Genomic DNA, 27,976 nt, shown 5'->3' with positions numbered 1-27,976 from the left:
TGGTTTAGTGGAAGGAGTACGGGCTTGGGAATCAGAGGTCATGGGCTCTCATCCCGGCTCTGCCACTTATCAGCTGTGTGACTTTGGGCAAGTCACTTAACTTCTCTGTGCCTCAGTAAACTCATCTGTAAAATGGGGATTAAGATTGCAAGCTCCACGTAGGACAGCCTGATTACCTTGTATCTACCCCAGTGCCTAGAACAGTGGTTGGCACATAGTAAGCACTTACCAAATACCATCATTATTATTATTTTTATTAGAGAACTGTACTAAGCTCTTGGGAGAGTGGAATAAAACAGACACATTTCTTGCCTACAGCGAATTTACAGTCTACAGGGGGAGGCAGACATTAATATAAATAAATAAATTACAGCTATGAAATTTATACAGTATTTAGATGAATTCTCCCTTGTCCATCCTTCCTTTCCCCTGGTCCTCCCATCCCTCACCTGAACCCTTTGCTCTCATAACTCTGTGCAGGTAAGAGTTGGCGATTCCCCGAGCAATTTTTTCTTCATGTATCAAATGTAGCCATTGGGCCCCTGGAGCGATGGCAACGAGCCACACAGTGTTGAGGGACAATATACATCCCCAGGCTTGGCTTGGACTGAGCGCAGTGATTTGTGAATGCGAAAACAGCAGATGCCGTCGGCATTCCGCGAAGGATTTATTCAGAATGAAGGAAAGATGAAATGAATAAGCCATGGAGAAGGGCCACTAAAATGAGCAGGGAAATAGGAGAAAATGGCCATCAGTCATCTTTCCCGCTGTAGGACTTCCAGAGCAGAGACTTTAGTGACGACTTCCTTGGGTGGAATGAGGTGCAGGTTGGCCACCTCGATGGATGGTCAAAGCAGATTTCTGCCATGCTGCAAACAGTGGCTTTGCTAGTTTGGGAGAAAGGCGCTGTGCTCTTTCATAGATAGAATTGCTCGGGGCCATTGGAGTCATTTCTCTTGAGGACATTTGTAAAACGAAGGGAAGAATATCCTGGAACTGATCTGATTTTGTTGTACAGTCATGTCTCTAGACTGGAAGCTTGTTCTGAGCAGAGAACCTGTCTGCTAATTCTGTTGTATCATTCTCTCCCAACCGTTTAATACAATGCTCAGCACATAGCATTCAATAAATGAGACCATTCATTGATTGTACGTACCCCAAAGCTTAATGCAGTGTTCGGTATGTAGGAAGCATACTTCACAATGACTGTATTTATCAATCAATCCATGGTATTTGTTGAGCACAGACTGTACGCAGAGCGCTGCACTAAATAATAATAATAATAATAATGGCATTTGTTAAGTGCTTACTATATGCAAAGCACTGTTCTAAGAGCTGGGGGGATACAAGGTGTTCAGGTGGTCCCACGTGGGGCTCACAGTCATCATCCCCATTTTACAGATGAGGTAACTGAGGCTCCGAGAAGTTAAGCGACTTGCCCAAGGTCACACAGCAGACATGTGGCGAAGCGAAGATTCGAACCCATGACCTTCTGACTCCCAGGCCTGGGCTCTATCCACTGTGCCATTCTACTTCTCATGCTGGTGTCACTCAAACTTGCTGTTGTCTATGTTGTCAGAGGGAAAAATCATCCCAGTGTGTATAATAATAACAGTTGTCGTACGTATTAAGCGCTTACATGTGCCAGGCACTGTACTAAGCGCTGGGGTGGATAGAAGCAGATCGAGTGGGACACAGTCCCTGTCCCAAGTGGGGCTCACAGCCTCAATCCCCATTTTACAGATGAGGTAACTGAGGCCCAGAGAAGTGAAGTGACTTGCCTAAGGTCATACGGGAGACAGTGGGCAGAGCCAGGGTTAGAACTCGTGACCTTCTGACTCTCAGGCCCACACTCTATCCACTACAAGCACTTAGTACAGTGCTCTGCGCACAGTAAGCGCTCAATAAATACGATTGAATGAATGAATGAGGAGTAGGGTTCAAATCTCAGCTCCGCCAATTGTCAGCTGTGCGACTGGGCAAGTCATTTAACTTCTCTGTGCCTCAGTTACCTCATCATTATTATTATTAGTAGGAGTAAGCGCCCCATAAATAAGTAGTATTGTTACTAATAATAATGCCATCATTATTATTAGCAGTAGTAGTAAGCGCCCCATAAATACAAATAACAGAGCGACTGAGGGGAGGATTGGTCAAAGCCGTGAGCTCTCTGAAAACAGAGGCTTCTCGGCGGAGAGAGGCGCACAGATTGATTACACAGTCCCGCCCGACAGATTCATTACTTCATCGCATCTGAGGTGGTCATTTTTCATGAACTCCTGATTCCTCCATACGCGGGTTGGCACTAGAAGAATATGATTGATAACCTGGCAGAGAACGGATAAAAACGGCTCCCTCATGGACTGCTTTTTGTCATTTAGGTTTGCGCTTTTCACCCTCTTCGGCGTAAGAAAGGAAATAATTGGAAATCCAGGATCCAACACCAGAACATATATCATTTGGAGTGGCATTATGAGAAAGGTGTAAGGATTTTTATTTTGGGGGGCTGCACAGAAACGATAATTTGCTTGTCAAGCTGACGGGAACTCCCCAATCCCCTTACCTAGAACGTTTCTTAGACCGGGTTGGAAAAGAAATTGCCTTCCATCAACAGTAGGTTTCGCCCCACTCTGAGGAGATTTCCAAGAGTTTTGTGGGGAGGAATTGGCAAATTAGGAATTTGGCCTGTGCTGAGGTGGCTGGTGAATTTTGTGTTCTTGGAAAATGGCAACAAAACTAAGTCAGTCGATCAGTGGTATTTATTGAGCCCTTCATATTTACTCATCATCATCATCAATCGTATTTACTGCCATTTACTGAGCACTGAACTCAGCTCAGCTCCTGGGAGAGTCCAGTACAACAGAGCAGGTAGACATGATCCATGCCCTCAAGGGCTAAAATGTGTCGATATGTAAAATTAATGCATTTCATGTAGATTAAAGCTGCGTGCTCCACATTTCTGGGCCTGGTGATCTTGGTGCTGAAATTACAGGTGTTTCCATTGTTTCTTTCTTGCACACATTTCTTTCTGAAGTAGCATTTTTTCGTAGAGTGAAATTTTATCATTGTGGCTTAAGCCTTTCGTAAAAATAACAGCCTTTTATACGCGACTTTATTTCTGATTTTCTTGAATCTGGTTTCATTTATTCATTTGGGGTTTGTTTGTTTTTTTAAAGCGGTTCCTGCCTTTTAAATCTCCTGTCCCCCGCAAGTAGCCATTAGAACCCCAAACACTCTGCTCTTAATGCCAACTGTACCTCTATCTCATCCATCTCTCTGCTGACCCCTTTCTACATCCTCCCGCTCGCCTGGAGTTCCTGGGAAAACCACCATTCTTCCCACCTTCAAAGACCAAATGCCTCCACCAGAAAGCCTTCCCTGATTATTTCCTCTTGTCCCTTATTAGCCCTCCCTTCTGTGTTGCCTGTGAACTTGGATATGTACCCCTTAAGCATTTGATATTCATCCCATCTTCAGCCCGACAGGCACTCACTTATGTACATATTATCCTCACACTGTCATCTTCCCTATTTGTAGTTCTTTCAATGTCTGTCTCCTCCTCTAGACAGTAAGCTCCTCAAGGCCAGGGATCGTGTCTACCAACACTGTCGTATTGTATTTGAGAAACAGCATGGCTTAGTGGATAGAGCACGGGCCTGGGAATCAGAAAGCCATGGGTTCTAATCCCGGCTCCGCCACTTGTCTGCTGTGTGAGCTTGAGCAAGTCACTTCTCTAAGCCTCAGTTTCCTCATCTGTAAAATAGGGATCAAGACTGTGAACCCCACATGGGACAGGGACGGTGTCTAACCTGATATGCTTGTATCCACCCCAGTGCTTAGTACAGTGCCTGGCACGTAGCGCTTAACAAATATCATCATTATTACTTTCCCAAGTAGGGAAGCAGTGTCGTCTTGTGGAAAGAGAATGGGCCTGGGAATCAGGGGATCCTTGTTCTAATCCCGGCTCCACCAATTGTCTGCTGTGTGACCTTGGACAAATACTCTGTGACTCAGTCTCCTCATCTTTAAAAAAAAAAAAGGGGGATTAAATTCTACTCCCTCCTACTTGGACCACCCGATGTGGGACAGGGACTTTGTCCAGCCTGATTATTTCATATCTACCCCAGTGCTTAGTATGGTGCTTGGCACATAGTAAGTACTTAATAAACACCATCAAAAATGGTGTTTAGTACACTGTTGTACACAGAGTATCTTTGATTGACAGAGTGCTCAGTTCGAGGGGCCCAGCCCGCCTCAGACTCATTAACCCACCTCTCTTCTTAATAATAAAAATAATAATAATAATTCAGGTATTTAAGTGCTTACTGTGTGCCAGGCACTCTACTAAGCGCTGGGGTGGATACAAGCAAATCGGATTGGACACAGCCCCTGTCCCACATGGGGCTCACAATCTCAATCCGCTTTTTACAGATGAGGAAACCAAGGCCCAGAGAAGCGAAGCGACTTGCCCAAGGTCACACAGCAAACAGTCGGCAGAGCCGGGATTAGAATCCACAGCCTTCTGATTCCCAGGCCTGTGCTCTGCCACTGCGCCATGTCTTCCTTAATGCCCTGGTACCCCGTGCCCATGATTCAGTACATTCCCCATGCAAAATGACGTCAGCAGTGGAATCCCTGTGGCACTTCACCAGGCACCCCAGTGGGAGACAAGGAAAAGAAAAGATTAGGAGAGCCAATCAAGAAGGACAGTGCGGTTTACCCATTCAGCAAAATGTTAACGATGAATAGCTCTACCCTGCCTTAATTGAAAAATGGCATAGGGCCCCAAGAAAAATGGTATTAGTACCGGACTTCGTAACGCCAAACGTCTAATTTTACAGTGGATATTACTGTCAGTGAATTCTGAAATACCAGGACAGTGTGTTGAAATAAGTCATCCTGTATTGTTCTCAAAGGCCTGGCCCCGTTCTGTCTGGCATGACTTAAACAGGCCAAACGTTTAGCGGTTACTGGTGGGGGAAACTACCCTTTTAAGTGGAATTTATGTACCAACAGGGGAGGGGGTGGTTAGGCCATAGGCTGTGCTCTTGGGCTGCTGTTAACCAGAAGCAGGTTGAGGACAGACCCAGTGTTGGCAGTGGGCAGATCAGACCATTTTGTGAAAAAAGGGACTCTTGGGATGCCTTAAAGACTTCAAGACTCCTGGGACTCTTGATTAAGTGTGGGAAGAGCACAGTTCTTGGAGGCAGAGGACCTGGGTTCTAATTCCGGCTGCCCAAGAGGTCTGCTTCATGACCTTGGACAAGTCCAGTTCACTTCTCACGGCCTCAGTTTCTCCAACTGTAATATGGAGGAACTGTCCTTCCTCCTACTTTGGCCGCAAGCCCAATATGGAACAGGGACTGTGTCTGACCTGATTAACCTGTTTCTATCCCAGCACTTGGAGCACTGATTGACCCATAGTGAGCGCTTAACAGATATGTTAAAAAAGAAAAGCATTCTATTCACTGGATCCATTAAGATAATGGATCTGGGAGTTGTAGTTTTTATTTATACAGCTACAAAGCACGCTTCACCTTTAGTTCACCCAAGCCTTAGTCACATAGCAGAGAATCTTGTCCTATACTGTCGAGTCGTCTCCGACCCATAGCGATGCCAAGGGCACATCTCTTCCAGAACGCCCCGCTTCCATCTGCAGTTGTTCTGGTAGTGGATCCATAGTTTTCTTGGTAAAAATACAGGAGTGATTTACCATCGCCTCCTTCTATGCAGTCAACTTGTGTCTCTGCCCTTGGCTTTTTCCTGTGCCGCTGCTACCCAACAGAAGTGAGTTTTGACTTGTAGCAGATTTCCTTCCACTCGCTAGCCACTGCCCAAGCTAGGAATGGGATGGGCAGGCCTCTGCCTAACTCTCCCTCCCATAGCCGAGACTGGTAGAGGACTGGAAACTCTCTAGGCACGACACTGAGAAGGCAGCAGAGAATCCAAACCTCTTTTTCTCCTCAGCCCCACAGCACTTTTGTCCATATCCATAATTTATTTATTTTTATTAATGTCCGCCCTCGCCAGATTGTAAGCTCCTTGTGGGCAGTGATCATGTCTGCCGACTCCGTCGTATTATACTCTCCCAGCTGCTTAGTGCGGTGCTTTGTGTGCAGTAAGCGCGTAATAAATCCCATTGATTGATTAATTCTGTCCAGAATGTCAAATGCAGGCCAGTAAAGCTCCCCTTTACTCACATCACCAGACCTTACCTCCTCCTACCTCATTCATTCATTCATTCAATCATATTTATTGAGCACCTACTATGTGCAGAGCTCTGTACTAAGTGCTTGGGAAGTACAAGTTGGCAACATATAGAGACGGTCCTTACCCAACAGTGGGCTCACAGTCTAGAAGGGGGAGACAGAGAACAACCTCACCTCACTGTTCTCGTACTACAACCCATCCCGCACACTTCGCTCCTCTAATAATAATAATAATGGCATTTATTAAACGCTTACTATGTGGAAGGCACTGTTCTAAGCGCTGGGGAGGTTACAAGGTGATCAGGTTGTCCCCCGGGGGCCTCACAGTCTTAATCCCTATTTTACACGTGAGGGAACTGAGGCACAGAGAAGTGAAGTGACTTGTCCAAAGTCACACAGCTGACAATAAGCAGAGTCAGGATTTGAACCCATAGCCTCTGACTCCAAAGCCCGGGCGCTTTCCACTGAGCCACGCTGCTTCTCACTGTACTTCCGTCTCACTGCCAACCTTCTCACTGTACCTCCATGTCGTCTGTCTTGCCACCCACCTCTCGCCTACATCCTGCCTCTGGCCTGGAGGGCCCTCCCTCCTCAAATCTGACAGACAGTGACTCTTCCCCCTTTCAAAGCCTTATTGAAGCCACACCTCTTCCAAGAGGCTTTCCCTGACTAAGCCTTCCTTTCCTCTTCTCCCGTTCCTTTCTTCATCACCCTGCTTGCTCCCTTTATCCACCCCTTCTCCCAACCACACAGCACTTATGTACATATCTGTATTTTATTTATTTATATTAATGTTTGTCTCCCCGTCTAGACTGTAAGTTTGTTGTGGGCAGGGGATGTGCCTGCTTATTGTTATATTGTACTCTCCCAAACATTCATTCAATCATATTTATCAAACACTTAGTACAGTGCGCTGCACCCAATAAGCACTCAATAAATTTGATTGACTGATTTCACTTTTGAAAATACTTTTGCCCTCAGGAATATTGCCCCCTTGTACGGTGATCAGTGGTATTTGTTGAGTGCTTACTGTGCGCAGAGCACTGTCCTGAGCGCTTGGGAGAATTCATTCATTCAATCGTATTTATTGAGCGCTTACTGTGTGCAGAGAATACAATATAACAATAAACAAACACATTCCCTGCCCACAAAGAACAGTCTGGAGCTCATAGTAATAGTACTTATTAAAGACCCCACTAGATTGAACTGTCCTAAGTCCTTGGAACATACGAGACAGAGAAGCAACCCATTTCCCTCCACAAGATACATACGCTGTAGTCAGGGAGAAAGAAAAATATTTGCAAATCGAAGCACAAAAGTAGTGGAAGGAACATTTGACTCGTATAGATCCAGAAGTGCTCAGGGTGGACGTAGATAAATGCCTATGCCCCCTGCTTCTTCTCCCTCCCCCAGCCCCGCCACGGGTATCTAGAGATGAAGGAAGGGGGATCCCTTCCTCTCTCTTCCCTTGCCCCCATTTCCTGACATTCCAGCGCTTCCAGACAGCCCTGCATCCAACCTGTGAGGGAGCTGGAAATTTGGAAATGGGGCCAGGTCTGCTTCTCAGAGCTCCTGAGAGGCCGGCTCAGACGGCCCAGAAATTTCAGGGATGAAGCCAGCTTTTCACTCATTCATTCCATCGTATTAACTGAGCGCTTACTGTGTGCAGAACACGGTACTAAGCGCTTGGGAGAGCGCAATACACAGACACTTTCCCTGCCCACAACGAGCTTACAGCCTAGAGGCGGGGGAGACAGACATTAATATAAATAGATAAGTGACAGATATGTATGTAAGTTCTGTGGGAGTGGGAGAGGGGATGAACAAAGGGAGCAAGTCAGGGCAACACCGAAGGGAGTGGGAGAAGAGGAAAAGGGGGCTAAGGGAAGGCCTCTTGGAGAAGATGGGCCTTCAATAAGGCTTTGAAGCTGGGGGGAAAGGAAATGCCTGTCGGATTTGAGGAGGGAGGACGTCCCAGGCCAGAGGCAGGTTGTGGGCGAGGGGTCGGCAGCAAGATAGATGAGATGGAGGCCCAGTGAGAAGGTTAGCGTTACAGCAAAATGTGCGGATTTAGTGGTAGTAGGATATTAGTGAGGTGCTTCCTACACCTGCTCAGACATTTCCAGTCTGGGATCCAGGGCCTGAACAGAGACTGTTGGCTGGTGCCTACGTCAAGATCAGCCAAGGGACAGTCCGACTCGCCCTGATCCCGGGAGCATTTCCCATCTCAGGAACCCGACATGAGTCCGCTCTTTAGGAAAGGGCTCTCCAGAACCCGTTGTCGTGACTGAAATTATCTTTTGTTTATGGGATTTTTGTTTCTAATGATATTCGTTAAGTGCTTGCTATGTGCCTGGCAGCAGAAAAGCAGAGTGGATTAGTGGATAGAGCCCGGGACTGGGAGTCAGACAGTCATGGCTTCTAATCCAGGCTTCTCCACTTGTCTGCTGTGTGACCTTAGGCAAGTCATTCTTTTAGACTGTGAGCCCACTGTTGGGTAGGGACTGTCTCTGTATGTTGCCAATTTATACTTCCCAAGCGCTTAGTACAGTGCTCTGCACATAGTAAGCACTCAATAAATACGATTGATTGATTCTCTTCTCTGGGCCTCAGTTACCTCATCTGTGAAATGGCGATTGAGAGTGTGAGCCCCACGTGGGACAGGGACTGTGTCCAACCCTATTTGCATGTGTCCATCTCAGTGCTTAGTACAGTGCCTGGGACACAGCGAGTGCATAATAATTACCACAATAATTATCATTATTATTATTTAACGAATACCATAAAAAAGTAAAAATAGGATGAGGAGTTTAGTCCTTGCTTTAGAAAGTTCACTAGCTTGTCATCCCTACTAGTTGGAGGCTTCATCTGTGGTGAGGATCCCCCCTTCCTTCCTTTCACTGCTCTCCAGCGCCCAGTCCAGTGCTCTCCGTCATCTTCATCAGTGGTATTTATTCATTCATTGTCAGTCGTATTTATTGGACCCTTAGTATGTGCAGAGCACTGTCCTAAGCACTTGGGAGAGCACACAGCACCCAGTAAATGCTGTGAAAGTGAAGTGAAATTTATACATTCATTCCATCGTATATATTGAGCGCTTTCTGTGCGCAGAACACTGAACTAACTGCTTGATTTCCAGTCATCCATCCATAACACTGCAGTTTCGAGTTATAATAATAATTATGATCTTTCTTAAGCACCTACTATGTGCCAGGTGCTGTACTAAGCACTGGAGTGGACTCGAGCAAATTGGGTTGTACAAAGTCCCTGTCCCACGTGGGGCCCACAGTCTCAGCCCTATATTACAGATAAGGAAACTGAGGCACAGAGAAGTGAAGTGATTTGTGCAAGGTCACACAGCAGATAAGCACATATTAGCTCAAGGTCTATTAATATGCACCAAGCCCACACATAAGATACTTTATTAAATCAGAAGTCTCCAGAAAAAAAGAAAGAATCATCCCCAGCACTTTCTGACCCTCTGTTAAATTATCCAGAAAAGGTTAATTTTGTATTTGAAACAATCCTCTCTGACTTTAGCCCCTCAGTGACCAGGTGTATCTGTGTGCGTGAAAACTGGGAAATTACACGGCGTTAACCATTCTAGCGCGGCTGTATTTGCATTTTCTTGGGTGATCCAATGTGCGTGTTTTCTCACGGTTTCACTGATTGCGGAGCCGGAGCAGAAAGTAGCTGGTAAAAGTAGGTCAGGAAAGTTCAGAGCTTCCGTGCGGCCTTAATAAGTTCCTGAACAGCACAGGGAATGACTACATCGGTCTGAAAGAAACAAAGAAAGCAGCAGAAAAAGAGACTCAAGTCCAGCTGTCCTGAGAAGGATTTCTTCATTTCCACAACTGAAAATGTGGGAATTTGGAAATCTCCAGAGGCCACGGCATCGTCAGGGCTCAAAGATTGAAATGCTGAATGGGATTGCCGTGGTTGGGGGAGGAAGAGGAAGTGGAGGGAGACAGGATCCTGAAAATAAAAATACCTGACATGAAGGCATCTGAGATGTGAAAGTATTTCTTTAACCCTTGTTGTGCTCTCCCTCGCTTTTTATAAAGTGCTCTTAAATAAAGAAGCAGGGTGGTCTAGTGGATAGAGCACGGGTCTAGGATTCAGAAATTTCTAATTCTGGCTCCGCCACGTCCACTGTATGACTTTGAGCAAGTCACTTCCCTTCTCTGGCCTCAGTTACCTCATCTGTAAAACGAGGATTAAGAGCGTGCTCCCCATTCAGGATACGGACTGCGTCCAACCTGACCTATTTGTATCTACTCCAGCACTTAGTACAGTGCGCGGCACACGGTAAGCACTTAGCAAATACCACAATTATTTATTATTATTATTCACTCATTCATTCGGTTGTATTTGTTGAACACTTACTGTGTGCAGAGCACGGTACTAAGCACTTGGAAAGTGCAAATCGGCAATATATAAATATTAATGTGGAAAGGTTTTCCTGGGGAAAGGAAGCAATGTGACCTGGTGGAAAGCTCGAGTCTGGGAATCAGAGGACCAGGGTTCTTACCCCATATCTGTCTCTTGTCAGCTGTTTGTGACTGTGGTCAAGTCACTTCACTTCTGTGTGCCTCAGTTACTTCATCTAGAAAATGGGGATTGAAGCTGCGAGCCCCATGTGTACAGAAGCAGTGTGGCTCAGTGGAAAGAGCCCGGGCTTGGGAGCCAGAGGTCATGGGTTCTAATCCTGGCTCCGCCACTTGTCAGCTGCGTGACTTTGGGCAAGTTCCTTCACTTCTCTGGGCCTCAGTTACCTCATCTGTAAAATAGGGATTAAGACTGTGAGCCCCACGAGCATGGGCCTGGGAGTTGGAAAGTCCTGGGTTCTAACCCCGTCTCTGCCACTTGTCTGCTGTGTGACCTTGGGCAAGTCACTTGGACTAGCGCTCTGTAGTCACTTAGACTCTGAACTCATTGTGGACAGGGGATGTGTCTGTTTATTGTTATAGTGTACTCTCCCAAGCACTTAGTACAGTGCCTTGCACACAGTAAGCACTCAATAAATACAATGGAGTGAACTTACTCCACCTCAGTTCCCTCATCTGTAAAATGGGGATTAAGACTGTGAGCCTTATGTGGGACAGGGACTGTTTCCAACCTGATTATCTTTTATCTACCCCAGCGCTTAGAACAGTGCCTGGCACATAGTAAGCACTTAACGAATACCATAATTATTACTAAGCATTTACCCTGAGCAAAAAACCACACAGGGGAGAATTAGATGTGGTTATTTTCTTTGTCTTTGGGAGCATCCTAGCCTTTTAGCACTATCTATTCCTCTTGTTTTTCCTCCACCCTTCCTCTCCCCCTCTCTCTCTGCATCTTCAGATGTCACCCTCTTTTGCCCCGCTCCGTCTTCTCCCCGAAATCCACAATTCCCGGGGCGGCTCCTCAGTCCCGCGGACTGGTAGAAGAGAGGATGGGGGAGTGGAAAGGGGCAGGCCCAGCGACCAGCCTCCGCGTGGGGGGCCAAGAACCCCAGTGGGCAATAAAAAAAGAAGCTGATGGATCCCAGATGTGATTAATGGCACAAATGTTTCCAGGCTAATGAAAACTAACTAACGGGAGGGCTTGGAAGCTGGTTACTTGGACTTCTGTTCAATGGTCTTTGTGTGGCAGCCTCTTACCTGCAGCGTGGCTCAGTGGAAAGAGCTCAGGCTTTGGAGTCAGAGATCATGGGTTCAAATCCTGGCACTGTCAGCTGTGTGACTTTGGGCAAGTCACTTCACTTCTCTGGGCCTCAGTTCCCTCATCTGTAAAATGGAGATGAAGACTGTGGGGGACAACCTGATCACCTTGTATCCTCCCCAGCGCTTAGAACAGTGCTTTGCACATAGTAAGCGCTTAATAAATGCCATCATTATTATTATTATTACTCTCACTTCTGTGAAGGGCAGGGTTTATTATTACTCAATAATAATAATAATTGTGGCAGGCACTGTATGTGTAAGGCACTGTACTAAATGCAGGGGTGGATACGAGCAAATCGGGTTGGATACAGTCCTGTCCCATGTGGGGCTCACAGTCTTAATCTCCATTTTACATATAAGGGGACTGAGGCACAGAGAAGTGAAGTGACTTGCCCAGGGTCACACAGCAGACAAGCTGCAGAGCCAGGATTAGAACCCAGGTCCTTCTGACTCCCAAGCTCTACCCAGTAGGCTATGCTGCTTCCACTGCAGTGGCAGGGAGACCCCTTTTGCTTTTCCTGGATTTATTATTATTATTATTATTATATTTGTTAAGCCCTTACTCTGTGTCAAGCACAATTCTAAGCGCTGGGTAGTTACAAGTTAATCAGTACAGTGCTTTGGCACATAGTAAGCGCTCAATAAATACCATTGATTGATGGATTGGAGACTGTCATCAGCACTATCAGTCCTGCCTTCTGGGCATGGGCAGCTCGTTTTGGGCAGGGGATGTGTCTGTTTATTGTTATACTGGACAACAATATAAGCACTTCTGAGTAGCGCTTAGTACCGTACTCTGAACATTGTACGCACTCAATAAATGCGATTGAAAGAAAGAAAACCACTACTCAGGTGAAACATCTGGAAGCTAATGAGTCAATCATATTTATTAAGCCCTATACCGTCTGCAGAGAACTGTATTAAGCACTTGGGAGAGTACAAAGGAACAGGTATTTTAAAATGGTATTTGTCAAGTGCCTACTATGTGCCAGGCACTGTCCTAAGCACTGGGGTAGATGCAAGCTAATCACGTTGCACACAGTCCCTGTCCCACATGAGGCCCACCGTCTTTATCTCCATTTTGCTGATGAGGTGACGGAGGCCCAGAGAAGTGAAGTGATTTCCCCAAGGTCACACAGCAGACGAGTGGCGGAGCCAGGATTAGGACCCAGGTCCTTCTGACTCCCAGGCCTATCTATGCTCCATCCACTAGGCCACACGGCTTCTCTTAGTTTGTTAAACCCTTACTATGTGCCAAGCACTGTCCGTAGTGCTGGAGTAGATATTAATCAGGCCAAGAGGGGCATTCAAAGTACAGGGGATGTCTGTTCTCAGCACTTCGTGGGCAGGAAAGCGTGTCTGAATCTGAATAATAATAATAATAATGATAATAATAATGGCATTTGTTAAGCGCTAACTATGTGCGAAGCACTGTTCTAAGCACTGGGGGATACAAGGTGATCAGGTTGTCCCACGGGGGGCTCATAGTCTTTATCCCCATTTGACAGATGAGGGAACTGAGGCTCAGAGAAGTAAACTGACTTGCCCAAAGTCACATAGCCGATAAGTGGTGGAGCCGGGATTCGAACCCGTGACCTCTGACTCCCAAGCCCGGGCTCTTTCCACTGAGCCATGCTGCTGTTTCTTCTGACACTATCTCAGAATCCCGAACAACTCCCTTCCCCTTTCTACCCTTCTACCCCCTCCCCCAAATCTCTACCTGTTGATAATAATAATAATAATGGTATTTGTTAAGCGCTTACTATATGCCAAGCACTAAGCACTGGGGTAGATACAAGGTGATCGGGTTGTCCCACGTGGGGCTCACAGTCTTAGTCCCCATTTTACAGGTGAGGTGACTGAGGCCCAGAGAAGTTAAGTGACTGGGCCAAAGTCACCCAGCTGCCAAGTGGTAGAGCCAAGATTCGAACCCACAACCTCTGACTCCCAAGCCCGTGCTCTTCCCACTAAGCCACGCTGCTTCTGTTGTATTCAAGCCTAGGCAGGTAGAAAAAGCAGGCACCCTGACCCCAAATCCCTCTTCTCCTGCAAGTCCTCTGTTCTTTCAGGCCGGATAAATCCCCACTCTATTGCTCATTCAGGCCTTCCTTCCCTGCTGTCTTATTTTTGCCATCTGGTTTATTTCTCTGCTGCTTTTGTATTGCTTTCAAAGCTTTCGTTTGCTCAGAGACCCACTCCGAGGGGCTCACTTAGAAAATAAAGGCTCAGAAATAAATCCAGATCACTCGGATGTGAATGAAGGTAAAGGATGAAAGAGGAGGTTAATTATCCATCAGTCAATCGTATTTATGGAGTGCTTACTCTAGCACTGTACTATGTGCTTGGGAGTGTACAATAGAACAATGGAATAGACACATTCCCTGCCCACAGTGAGTCAGTCGAAGGTATTTATTGACCACTTACTCTGTGCAGAGCACTGTATTGCACACTTGGGCCTGTTCTGCCGTTGACCCCTGTCTCTGGCCTGGACTGCCCTTCCTCTTCAAATCCACCAAACAATCACACTTATCACACTTCCCCCCCTCAAATCCCTACTGAAGGCTCACCTCCTCCAGGAGGCCTTCCCAGACTAAGCCCCTCTTTTACCTCTTCTCCCCCTCCCCTCGTCCCCTCCCCGCTCTCTTTGCTCTACTCTATTTATATTAATGATATGCACATATTTATAATTTTCTATATTTATATTGATGGCATTGATGCCTGTTTACTTGTTTTGATGTTTGTCTCCCTCCTTCCAGACTGTGAGCCCGTTGTGGGCAGGGATTCTCTCTATTTGTTGCCAGCGCCTAGTACACATAATAAACGCTCAGTAAATATGATTGAATGAATGAATGAATACAATACGATAGTGCAGGTAGCCAGGATTCCTGCCTTGGAGAAGCTTACAGTCTAGCAAGGGAGACAGACTTGAGGTGGTGAAATGAGATCTTTTTCTCGTTCCCCATCTGGTGGAAGTGGTTTATGGAAGTGATGGAACTGTGAAGAAATCTCATTCTGTAGCCAATACAGTCTTCGTTCACAATCCCAGTTCTGCCACATGTCTGCTGTGTGCCCTTGGGCAAGTCACTTCACTTCTCTGGGCCTCAGTTACCTCATCTGTAAAAATGGGGATTAAGACTGTGAGCCCCACATGGGACAACCTGATTACCTTGTATCTGCTCCACCGCTTAAAACAGTGATGGGCACATAGTAAGCGCTTAATAAGTACCACAATTATTATTATTATTATTATTATGACCTTATCTGTAAAAATGGGGATTAAGAGTGTAAGCCCCATGTGGGATATTACTATTCTATTTATTTTGTTAATGATGTCCATCTAGCTTTATTTCTATTTGTTCTGATGACTTGACACCTGTCCACATGTTTTGTTTTGTAGTCTGTCTCCCCCTTCTAGACTGTGAGCCCTTTGTTGGGTAGGAACCGTCTCTATATGTTGCCAACTTGTACTTCCCAAGTGCTCAGTACAGTGCTCTGCACACAGTAAGCGCTCAGTAAATGATTGAATGAATGAATGAATGAATGAATCCAACCTGACTAACTTGTACCTACCCCAGCGCTTAGAACAGTGTTCAGCACATAGTAAGTGCTTAACAAATACCATAATAATAGTAATAATTATTATTATTTCATTAGTTTCATGAATGGGCCGTTTCATCTCACAGTTTGTGAGGTGTTTGGGATTCAGAACGAGGCTCAATCTCTCTTTATCCAGAGCCCAAATTTACTTTTAATTCCACCTCAGATTGTTTTTACCCACTCTGCACCCCTCCTAAAATAAACTACAAAAAGAGTTCTTTTCATTTTCCCGTTGTTATCTGGATGCCTCAAGTCATCCGTTTTTAGAAGTCATAAATATCAGTGACTTGGTTAAGTATGTTCAAACATTGTAACTATTAAAACCAGAAATCTTGGCTTTGCTAAACACAGGGATTCTAAAATTATCATCTGAGTCTATGCAGAAGAGTAGATTCCACGGGCAAAAGACAATCTTCCATCACTTCCAAATTTAATATAGTTTCTGTGGTCAGATTAGTGGTGGAATATTCATTGGGTCTGGGTAGTAATTTTTAAGCTCAGAACATACAGTGGGGTATCTGTAGGGTAGGATCTGTTTGCGAGCATTCGCATGAAGGGAAAACGAGTGCAGAATCTAAAGATTTGTTTTAAATGGGGAAAAAAAACATAATTGTAAAGTGAGTTGAACAAAAACAGCACCTTAGTAAAGAATTATACTTTCATTATGTAGAAGGCTACTATAAGCTTCTAGTGCCTGAAATTGTTAGTTCTTTTTTAATTTCTCCTCATGAATTTTTCAGGGGTCATTAGTTTGAGACCATGGAACTTAGCCATCCCTCTGCTTTTATGCAGACCCATTTTTTAATGGTACCTGTTAAGCACTTACTATGTATCAAACACTGGTCTAAGTGTTGGGGTAAATACAAGCTAATCAGGTTGGACACAGTCCCCGTCCCACACAGGGCTCACAGTCTAAGTCAGAGGGAGGAGAATTTACTCCCCATTTTACAGATGAAGGAACCGAGGCACGGAAGTTAGGTGACTTGCCCAAGGTCACACAGCAGACACCCGGCGGAGCCAGAATTTGAACTCTGGTCCTCTGAGTCCCAGGTCCGTGACTTGGCCACAGTTCTGCTCTTCATGTCGCTGCTTGGCCTTAGTACAGTGCAAGTGCTTAGTACAGTGCTCTGCACACAGTGAGCACTCAATAAATACGATTGAATGAATGAGCCCATTTTGTCCTCCTTGGGAGCAAGAAGATATAGGATGAGTAAGGAGCAGTCATGTATTCATTCATCCAGTAGTATTTATTGAGCGCTTACTGTGTGCAGAGCACTGTTCGAAGCTCTTGGAAAGTACAATTCAGCAATAAAGAGCCCACAACGGGCTTACAGTCTATAATAATAATAATAATGGTATTTGTTAAATTCTTACTCTGTGCCAAGCAGTCTTCTACGTGCTGGAGTAGATACAAGGTAATCAGGTTGTCCCACGTAGGGCTCACAGTCTTAATCCCCATTTTACAGATAACTGAGGCGCAGAGAAGTGAGGTGGTTTGCCCAAGACATACGTTGGCATGCCAGCATGTGTTTACATGATGGAGAAGAGTGTCTCTCTCTCCCCTCCGCCCCCCCATCAGTCTTCAAGGTAAAAAGTGCTGGGTTTGAGCAAAAACATGCGCTTCAAGTCTGTTCTGGGATCCTGGCCAGAGGAGGAAATGTTTCTTCCTCTGTCTGGCCTTTACTCCATAGGCCACAGGTTGACAAAAGATGCCTGGCTTTCTGTTTGGTTGCCCCGTCGGCTACAGACAATCTCGTGGTAAGGAGCATTCTCAGGACACCCCTTGTTTAGAACGGCGGCGAAGTTTTTGTCGGACCCACGTAGTTTTGGCGTAAGATTAGCAGAGAGGCAACGTGGCCTAATGGATAGAGCACCGGCTTGGGAGCCAGAAGGACCTGGGTTCTAATCCCGGCTCTGGCACTGATCTGCCGTGTGACCTTGGGCAAGTCACTTCTATGTATATAATAATTGGAATTTGTTAAGCGCTTACTATGTGCAAAGCACTGTTCTAAGCACTGGGAAGGATACAGGGTGATCAGGTTGTCCCAAGTGGGGTTCACAGTCTTAATCCCCATTTTACAGATGAGGTAACTGAGGCCCAGAGAAGTGAAATGACTTGCCCAAGATCACACAGCAGACATGTGGCGGAGTCGGAATTCGAACCCATGACCTCTGACTCCAAAGCCCGAGCTCTTTCCACTGAGCCACGCTGCTTCTCTACAAACATGTATATATGTTTGTACGTATTTATTACTCTATTTTACTTGTACATATTTATTCTACTTATTTTATTTTGTTAATATGTTTTGTCTTGTTCTCTGTCTCCCCCTTCTAGACTGTGAGCCCACTGTTGGGTAGGGACCATCTCTATATGTTGCCAACTTGTACTTCCCAAGCACTTAGTACAGTGCTGTGCACACAGTAAGCGTTCAATAAATACAATTTATTGTATTCCCCAAGGTCACACAGCACACAAAATGGCGGAGCCAGGATTAGAAACTAGGTCCTTCTGACTCCCAGGCTCGTGCTCTAAAATAATAATAATAATGGCATTTTATTAAGCACTTACTATGTGCAAAGCACTGTTCTAAGCGCTGGGGAGGTTACAAGGTGATCAGGTTTTCCCACGGGGGGCTCACAGTCTTAATCCCCATTTTACAGATGAGGTAACTGAGGCACGGAAAAGCTAAGCGATTTGCCCAAAGTCACACAGCTGGCAAGTGGCGGAGCCGGGATTTGAACCCATTCATTCATTCAATCGTATTTATTGAGCGCTTACTATGTGCAGAGCACTGTACTGAGCACTTGGGAAGTACAAGTTGGCAACATATAGAGACGGTCCCTACCCAACAACGGGCTCACAGTCTAGAAGGGGAAGACAGACAACAAAACAAAACATATTACCAAAATAAAATAAATAGAATAGTAAAGATGTACAAGAGAATAAAGCCCGTGCTCTTTCCACTGAGCCACTATTTGTTAAGCACTTACTATGTGCCAAGCACTGTTCTAAGCACTAGGGTAGATACAGGATTATCAAGTTGTCCCATGTGGGGCTCAGAGTCTCAGTCCCCATTTTACAGATGAGGTAACAGAGGCACAGGGAAGTTAAGTGACTTGCCCAAAGTCACACAGTTGACAAGTGGCAGAGCTGGGATTCGAACCCACGGCCTCTGACTCCCAAACCCGGGCTCTTTCCACTAAGCCACGCTGCTTCTCTATCCACTAGGCCATGCTGCTTCCCCTGGACGTTAGCATCGGGTAGGTGGTCTTATCCAGGAAGCATTTTTTAAATTTAAAAAATATCACATTTTCTCAAGTTGTATGAGAGCGCATGCTAAAGGGCCATTACAAGTTTAATGGTTTCAGATGTGTTGCACTGTCTTTGTGACATGACCATCTGCAACAAATCTCTCGATACAAACACAAGATTCCCCATTTACATCCGCTGAGTGTTGTTGCAGCTTTGCGCGCTGACAAAAATTTTCAACCTGAAACGCTATTAAATTTTATCCCGTAATAGAGACTTGCCGATTTAAGAATGCTTCATTTAAAGAAATTAGGTGTTTGAAGACAGCATGTGTTCCACCAATGCTTTTGTGAGGATTCCCTGGGTAGAGGTGGAGATTCTGTAAGAGGGGGCCTCTTTTTCAGTTTATTCATTCATTCAATCGTATTTACTGAGCGCTTACTGGCTTGGAGGGCTACTTTTCTTCTGGGGTCGAGAATTGTTTGTCTAGAGAGCAAAGGGGTCTTTTGCCAAGGAATTTGTAAAAATACTGGACATTGTAGGCTGGTAGTTTTCCTGATTCTCCCCCCTCCCGGAATTCCTTGAGTTGGAAGCATCGGTCCGTGACACAGAAGACCCGAGTTCTAATCCTGTTTCTGCCAATTCCCCGCTGGGTAACCTTGGCCAAGTTGCTTCACCTCTCTGGGCCACAGTTACCTCATCTGTAAAATGGTGATTAAGACTGTGAGCTCCAACCTGATTAACCTGTATCTATCTCCAACCTGTGAGACTGTGTCCAACCTGATTAACTTGTATTTACCCCAGTGCTTAGTACAGTGCCTGACACCTAGTAAGCGTTTAACAAATACCATTTTTTAAAAAAAGATATGGCTATTTACTGGCTACCTCCAGGGCTGTGTTATTGGAAGGGGTATCTGAATAGCTAAGGAAATATTTACACATGCACCAAACTTTGGTGTTATTTACTAACCTTAGGGAGCCATGGTCTGAATAACTTCTCTGCTGGGTCTTCAGAGAACCTTAAACAAACGCTATGGAACATAGCTCTATGGCGCAATCTGGACATGAGTTAGAATAAATGCTACTTAAATGTGAAAAGATAAATAGCATGGAAATTCTAACTAAGGAGCCCTGCTGAGGGCAGAGGATTAGCCACAGGGAACAGCAAAACCGTAATAATTCCTCCAATTCTGCTTTCAGAGGATATAATAGCTGTGGCATTTGTTAAGCTCTCACTATGTGCTAAGCACTGATCTAAGTGCTCTGCACACAGTAAGTGCTCAATAAATATGATTGATTGATTGATCTAAGTGCCGGGGCAGGCACACGTTAATCAGGTTTAGACGCAGCCGAACAAGTTGTTCACAGTTTAAATAGGAGGGAGTAAGATTTAATTCCCATTTTACAGATGAGGAAACTGAGGCCTAGAGACTTGCCCATGGTTTCAGTGATGGTGGCATAGCCGGTATTAGAACCCAGGTCCTCTGACTGACAGGCCTGTGCTCTTTCCACTAGCCCTTGCTGCTTTTCTAAAGGATACCGCTCCTTTAGATTTCCTTGATTTCCTGCTACAATCCAGGCCGCACACTTTGCTCCTCTTAGCACCAACCCACCACTTTACCTTGATCTCCTCTAGCTCGCCGCTGAACCCTTGCCCACATCTGCCCTTTGACCTGGAAACACCACCCCACCTTTATATATAACCAGTCCAGTGCTTAGAACAGTGCTTTGCACATAGTAAGCTCTTAATAAATGCCATCATCCTCATCAACAGGCCAACCTCTTCTATTATAATAATAACATTTATTAAGCGCTTACTATGTGCAAAGCTCTGTTCTAAGCACTGGAGAGGCTACAAGGTGATCAGGTTGTCCCACGGGGGCTTACCTCTTAATCCCCATTTTACAGATGAGGTAACTGAGGCACAGAGAAGTGAAGTGACTTGCCCAAAGTCACACAGCTGACAATTGGCAGAGCTGGGATTTGAACCCATGACCTAAGACTCCAAAGCCCATGCTTTTTTCTGTGAGCCATGCTGCTTCTCTTCTCACCTCAAAGCCTTATTAAAATTACATCTCCTCCCAGAACCCTTTCCCGATGAAGCCTCCTTTTCCTCTATTCCTTCTCCCTTGTGCATTGGATCTATGCATTGGATTTATACCCGTTTAAGCACTTGATATTCACCTCATCTCCCACAACCCTTATGTCCATACCCCTAATTAACTGATTTTAATGCCTGTCTCCCCCTCTAGACTCTAAGCTCCTTGTGGGCAGGGAACGTGCCTATCAACTCTGTTGTATTGTCCTCTCCCAAGAGCTTAGTGTACTGCACTTGCCCCCGGTAAGTGTTCATTAAATACCACTGATTGATAGAAGGATAAATCTAAATGTATAAGCAGACTAGATGATAATGTCCATTCTTTTTCCAAAAGTCATTTTGCAGAATGCAAACCCATGGGGAAAAGGCATTGCTGCAGAGCAGCGACAGCATAGACCTCCAAAAACACTGGGAAGAAACGAAAGGCTCCCTCAAGTTCAAGTAGCGTGGCCTCGTTAAAAGAGCCCGGGCCTGGGCGTCAGAGGACGTGGGTTCTAATTCTGGCTCCGCTGCATGTCTGCTGGGTGACCTTGGGCAAGTCACTTCACTTCTCAGTGCCTCAGTTCCCTCACCTGTAGAATGGGAATGACAACAGTGAACCCCATGTGGGACAGGGACACTGTCCAACCTGATTACCTTGTATCTAACCCAGTTTTTAGAACAGTGCTTGGCACATAGTAAGCACTTAACAAATAGCACAGTTATTATTATTATCAAAGAATGATCCTTGTCGCTCCTCTCAAGCCGTCTTTTGTTAAGGCCTCTCTCCTACTCTCTCCCCCTTAGTCACCCATCTCCTGAACCATCTTTTGCTACAGAGTGAAAGGTAGAAAAGATTAATTCAAACCCAGAAGGTCTATTGTGAGGGAGATGTGTGGTGAAGTTTAAAATTTAACATCCCTCCTTTCTGTGGGGTTGCTTCCTTTAATTTACCTCAAACGTTTTCGCTGAAACGGTGTTTCAGCCAAGCGTATATAATTGAATAAATGACAGATTTGTACATAAATGCTGTGGGACTGGGAGGGGGGCTGAATAAAGGGAGCAAGTCAGGGCGATGCAGAAGGGAGTGGGAGAAGAGGAAAGGAGTCAACCAGCATTCGTCAAATACAGCTCTGTGGGAGTAAATCTGCTCCCCACAGACTCTTAAGACCAAGAGTAGAGCTAGAGCAGCAAAGGATGGCCAGGGAATAAACAGTCGAAAACTACAAAGGAGTCAGTAATTTGTATCCCCGAAAGCTCTGCCTCCGAACTGACCAAAAGCAGGAACATTTGATGGGGCAGACGGAAAATGTTAAGCCTCTGCTTCCTTTATTGTGTTTGTAACAATGCTACAAGTTGCATACGTTGGAAAAGACTAATTAAAAACAGGACTGCATCCTGCAGAAAGAACCAGTCATGAGCAGCAGCACAAAGCCAAGGAGAAAGAGCCTGAGTAGGGAGAATTCATGAAGTCGCAGAGCTGGAAGGGACTTCAGGGGATCAACCGATCCAGCCCCCTGCCTTCTAACCTAACCAGGACGGACGGCTGAATATCCCTTAAAGAAGATTGCTGAGAGTGGAGATTGTGTAAGGCTGAGATGGGGGTTTTGCTTGTCCCTCCACCTCTCCATCCCCTCTCTGATGTGGTTGCCTTTCTTGGCCAAGAATCTTTGTGCTTGCCCAATTTTCTCTTTCCCCAAAACATAGCTGCCCTTTCCTTTGCATTGAGTGTGTAGTACAAGACTTGAGAAATGTGCATTCTCCCTCTGTCCACCAACCCCTCCAAAAAAAAAAAAAAATCAGGTCTCCAGCTCCACATTGGAAACGGACTTCTTGAGAGGAAGGAGCAGCATGGCCCAGGTCGTGGGTCTAATCCCATCTCCGCCGCTTGTCTGCTGTGTGAACTTGGGTAAATCACTTCACTTCTCTGTGCCTCAGTTCCCTCATCTGTAAATGGGAATTGAGACTGAGCCCCACGTGGGACAGGGACTGTGTTCAACCTGATTTGCTTGTATCCACCCCAGCGCTTAGTACAGTGCCTGGCACATAGTAGGTGCTTAACAAATACCACAGAGAGCAAGGCTGCCAGTTTGCCGGTACAGTGAACCAGATACAAGGCCCTCTTCAATGGGCAGGTCAGCCACCTCTAGCATGTAAGCTCGTTGTGGGCAGGGAATGGAAAGAGCACAGGTTTGGGACTCAGAGGTCATGGCTCTAATCCCCGTTCTGCCACTTCTCAGCTGTGTGACTTTGGGCAAGTCACTTAACTTTTCTGTGCCTCGGTTACCTCATCTGTAAAATGGAGATGAAGACTGTGAGCCCCACTTGGGACAGCCTGATAACCTTGTATCCCCCCAGCGCTTAGAACAGTGTTTGGCACATAGCGCTTAACAAATGCCATTATTATTATCTCATTCTGCTGTACTCTCCCAAGTGCTTACTACAGTGTTCTGCACACAGTAAGCACTCAATAAATGTATGCATGTATTAAATGTATTTTTGTGCGCTTTACAATCCAAGCATGGGTAAAACATACAAAAAGACCCTATCCCCAATGAAATCCACTCTAGAAATGTATGTCTGCAAATAGAATCCAGAATCTCAGTTGGTGAAAAGCCAAGCATTGTGTGGCCTGCCTTTTTCATATTTACCATGCTAACTTTGTATTGTTTATGGTATATTAGCTTTGACAAGATGCCTGATTTAAGATAAATAGAGTGAATTAGTTGAAACTTCAAAAGACCCGTCAGCTCTGAGGATGGGTGGAGGAATACTGTAGCTTGGCTAGCCTGCAGGCCGAACGGTTCTGTGATAACAGAAGACAAAGACTCAGTCTTTTGACTCTGACTACTTGTGGCGTGCTCTCTCTCTCTCTTTCGCTCTCTCTCTCTTTTCTGCAGGCGTAGCAGGTGGGGTTTATTTTTTCTAGGTTGAAAGGAGTTGATGAACCTAAGTGCTGTTTATTTTTTCATCTTTGAATCATGACAAAAAGAAAATCAGCCATACACAATCCTTCCCTGGTTCAAACAGAAACCAAACACACTGAAGCTGGTGTGGCTCAGTGGGTAGAGTTTGGGCCTTGGACTCAGGAGGACTTGGGTTCCCATCCAGGCTCCTCCAGACTTGGGTTCTAATTCCGCCTCCGCCTCCTGCCTGCTCTGTGAGCAAGGGTAAATAAATGCCATTATTATTATTAGTGGAAAGAGCCTGAGCTTGGGAGTCAGAGGCTGTGGGTTCTAATCCCGCCTCTGTCACTTGTCAGCTGTGTGACTTTGGGCAAGTCACTTAACTTCTCTGGCACTCAGTCACCTCATCTGTAAAATGGGCATGAAGCCTGTGAGTCCCACATAGGACAACCTGATTACCTTGTTTCCCCCCCAGTGCTTGAAATAGTGCTTGGCACATAGTAAGCACTTTACAAATGCCATCATTATTATTATTATCCCAGTCACCCCACGATGCTCAGGGCCAAGGTCTGGGCTCCTGAGGGATTGGGCCTGTTTTAGGGAGCCAAGCCCCAGATTAGAACAGTGCTTTGCACATAGTAAGCGCTTAATAAATACCATTATTATTATTATTATTATTATCATTATTATTAGAACTCAGGTCCTTCTGACTCCCAGATCCGTGTTCCAGACACTGTTCTAAGGGCTGGGGTAGATAATAATAATAATAATAATAATGGCATTTGTTAAGCGTTTACTATGTGCAGAGCACTGTTCTAAGCGCTGGGGGGGATACAAGGTCATCAAGTTGTCCCACGTGGGGCTCACAGTCTTAATCCCCATTTTACAGATGAGGTAACTGAGGCTCAGAGACGTTAAGTGACTTGCCCAAGGCTACACAGCAGACATGGCGGAATCGGGATATGAACCCGTTGACCTCCGACTCCAAAGCCCATGCTCTTTCCACTGAGCCACGCCGCTTCTCTATACACGTTAGTCGGATCGAACACAATCCTTGTCCAGTGCGCCGCGTCAACCACTAGCACTAAAATCACCTCCTTCCTGCAGATTCTCTGTCTCAGTCTTTGTGACTGCAGTCTGCAGTCAGTGGTTTGCTGTGGGAGAGCCCTCCGGTGCCATCATAATTTGAGATTCCCCCCGAGGAACCATGACCCAGTTCATACTGAGAAAGTCTGTCCCCCGAGACCAAGGCGTCCCGAAACCAGGCAGAGAGAGGATGGGGATGTCTGGATTCTGCCAGAGGGTGAGCAGCTACATACTCCCCTGACCCTGGGGCAGGTGTAATTCTGAACTCCAGTCCCCAAACCCTTCAATGCAGGCCTCACGGTATCATTTTTAATGCTTCGGTCACTGGGCAGCATCACAGTAACCATCCCAGATCGCAAACGGCTCTTTCCCCAGAGTGAAAATTTAACCTTTGCCTCTTAATTCGATCAGAAGGATTGTTCTCTTCTAAACGCTGTTTTATTTTTACCTCTTTGTACCAAAATTTGGAAGTTTCTTTCCTGCCAGAACGACCTCAAAGGGCTGCACTTATTTTAGATTATAGACTCTGAAAGCAGCCCCAAAGACTTTAAATGTTAATTATATCCACGAGCAAAATGGCCGCTCTCTAACGTCTGAAAGCTTGTGAAGGGACACGGTTTTTCTGGGCAGACGGTCGCTAGGATCTGGTTGGAAATGATTCTCTAGAACCCCGTTAACATCGCACTGTCCCGGTCAGAACGAAGATGGTCATCTCCAAGGGCAGGGATTCAGTCAATCGACAGTATTTGTTGAGCGCTTACTGTGGGCCTATCCATTCATTCGTTCATTCAATCATATTTACTGAGCGCTTACTGTGTGCAGAGCACTGTACTAAGTGCTTGGGAAGTACAAGTCGGCAACATATAGAGATGGTCCCTACCCAACAGCGGGCTCACAGCTTAGAAGGGGGAGACAGACAGCAAAACAAAACAAGGAGACAGGTGTCAATACCAGCAGAATAAATAGAATTATAGCTACATCCACTTTATTAATAAAATAGAGTGATGAATACACCATTCATTCATTCAGTCATATTTATTGAGCGATGACTGTGTGCAGAGCACTGTACTAGGCACTTGGGAAGTATTTGTCTGCCGCATAGGGATAGGGCACGGGCCTGGGAGTCGCAAGGTTTGCTGCCATTTGTCTGCTGCATAGGGTTAGGGCACGGGCCTGGGAGTCACAAGGTTTTCTGCCATTTGTTCATTCATTCATTCATTCAATCGTATTTATTGAGCGCTGACTGTATGCAGAGCACTGTACTAGGCGCTTGGGAAGTATTTGTCTGCTGCATAGGGATAGGGCACGGGCCTGGGAGTCACAAGGTTTGCTGCCATTTGCTCATTCATTCAATCGTATTTATTGAGCGCTGGCTGTGTGCAGAGCACTGTACTAAGTGCTTGGGAAGTATTTGTTTGCTGCATAGCGATAGGGCACGGGCCTGGGAGTCACAAGGTTTGCTGCCATTTGTCTGCTGCATAGGGACAGGGCACGGGCCTGGGAGTCGCAAGGTTTGCTGCCATTTGTTCATTCATTCATTCATTCAATCGTATTTATTGAGCACTTACTGTGTGCAGAGCACTGTACTAAGCGCTTGGGAAGTACAAGTCGGCAACATATAGAGACGGTCCCTACCCAACAACGGGCTCACAGCTTAGAAGGGGGAGACAGACAGCAAAACAAAACAAGGAGACAGGTGTCAATGCCAGCAGAATAAGTAGAATTATAGCTATATCCACATCATTAATAAAATAGAGTGATGAATACACCATTCATTCATTCAATCATATTGAGCGTTGACTGTGTGCAGAGCACTGTACTAGGCGCTTGGGAAGTATTTGTCTGCTGCATAGGGATAGGGCACGGGCCTGGGAGTCACAAGGTTTGCTGCCATTTGTTTATTCATTCATTCATTCAATCGTGTTTATTGAGCGCTTACTGTGTGCAGAGCACTGTACCAAGTGCTTGGGAAGTACAAGTCAGCAACATATAGAGACGGTCCCTACCCAACAACGGGCTCACAGCTTAGAAGGGGGAGACAGACAGCAAAACAAAACAAGGAGACAGGTGTCAATACCAGCAGAATAAATAGAATTATAGCTATATCCACATCATTAATAAAATGGAGTGATGAATACACCATTCATTCATTCAATAGTATTTATTGAGCGCTGACTGCGTGCAGAGCACTGTACAAGGCGCTTGGGAAGTATTTGTCTGCTGCATAGGGATAGGGCACAGGCCTGGGAGTCACAAGGTTGCTGCCATTTGTCTGCTGCATAGGGATAGGGCACGGGCCTGGGAGTCACAAGGTTTGCTGCCATTTGCTCATTCATTCAATCGTATTTATTGAGCGCTGACTGTGTGCAGAGCACTGTACTAGGTGCTTGGGAAGTATTTGTCTGCTGCATAGTGATAGGGCACGGGCCGGGGAGTCACAAGGTTTGCTGCCATTTGCTCATTCATTCAATCCTATTTGTTGAGCGCTGACTGTGTGTGTGTGTGCAGAGCACTGTACTAGGCGCTTGGGAAGTATTTGTCTGCTGCATAGGGCTAGGGCAAGGGCCTGGGAGTCACAAGGTTTGCTGCCATTTGTCTGCTGCATAGGGACAGGGCACGGGCCTGGGAGTCACAAGGTTGGCTGCCATTTGTTCATTCATTCATTCATTCAGTCGTATTTATTGAGTGCTTACTGTGTGCAGAGCACTGTACTAAGCACTTGGGAAGTACAAGTCGGCAACATAGAGAGACGGTCCTTACCCAACAACGGGCTCACAGCTTAGAAGGGGGAGACAGACAGCAAAACAAAACAAGGAGACAGGTGTCAATACCAGCAGAATAAATAGAATTATAGCTATATCCACATCATTAATAGAGTGATGAATACACCATTCATTCATTCATTCATTCAGTCGTATTTATTGAGCGCTGACTGTGTGCAGAGCACTGTACTAGGCGCTTGGGAAGTATCTGTCTGCTGCATAGGGATAGGGCACGGTCCTGGGAGTCGCAAGGTTTGCTGCCATTTGTCTGCTGCATAGGGATAGGGCACGGGCCTGGGAGTCACAAGGTTTGCTGCCATTTGTTCATTCATTTATTCATTCAATCGTATTTCTTGAGCGCTTACTCTGTGCAGAGCA

General features: G+C 45.7%; 1 protein-coding gene and 1 non-coding gene across 9 annotated transcripts in view; one reads left to right on the top strand and one right to left on the bottom strand.

The window, feature by feature from the left end:
* The window catches only part of RAI2 (retinoic acid induced 2), a 167,613-nt gene that overhangs the window by 109,919 nt on the left and 29,718 nt on the right, over positions 1-27,976 (top strand). The window contains exon 1 of one of the 8 annotated variants that reach the window (XM_038757013.1): positions 2,432-2,481. The exons of 6 other annotated variants lie outside the window; for them this stretch is intronic. The gene's annotated coding sequence lies outside the window, so the exon portion shown is untranslated. Of the gene's footprint in view, positions 1-2,431; positions 2,482-24,985; positions 25,054-27,976 lie in introns of those variants that run through there. One more of the 8 variants, XM_038757011.1, reaches the window with a different exon arrangement.
* LOC119937910 lies at positions 5,798-5,935 on the bottom strand. The gene has a single exon (XR_005454281.1). It is a non-coding gene; the product is annotated as a small nucleolar RNA SNORA7 (small nucleolar RNA).

This window comes from Tachyglossus aculeatus, chromosome 15 (genome assembly GCF_015852505.1).
Source record: "Tachyglossus aculeatus isolate mTacAcu1 chromosome 15, mTacAcu1.pri, whole genome shotgun sequence".
Taxonomy (NCBI): Eukaryota; Metazoa; Chordata; class Mammalia; order Monotremata; family Tachyglossidae; genus Tachyglossus; species Tachyglossus aculeatus.
Note: the sequence above shows the minus strand (reverse complement) of the source record. Positions and strands in the feature narration are given on the sequence as shown.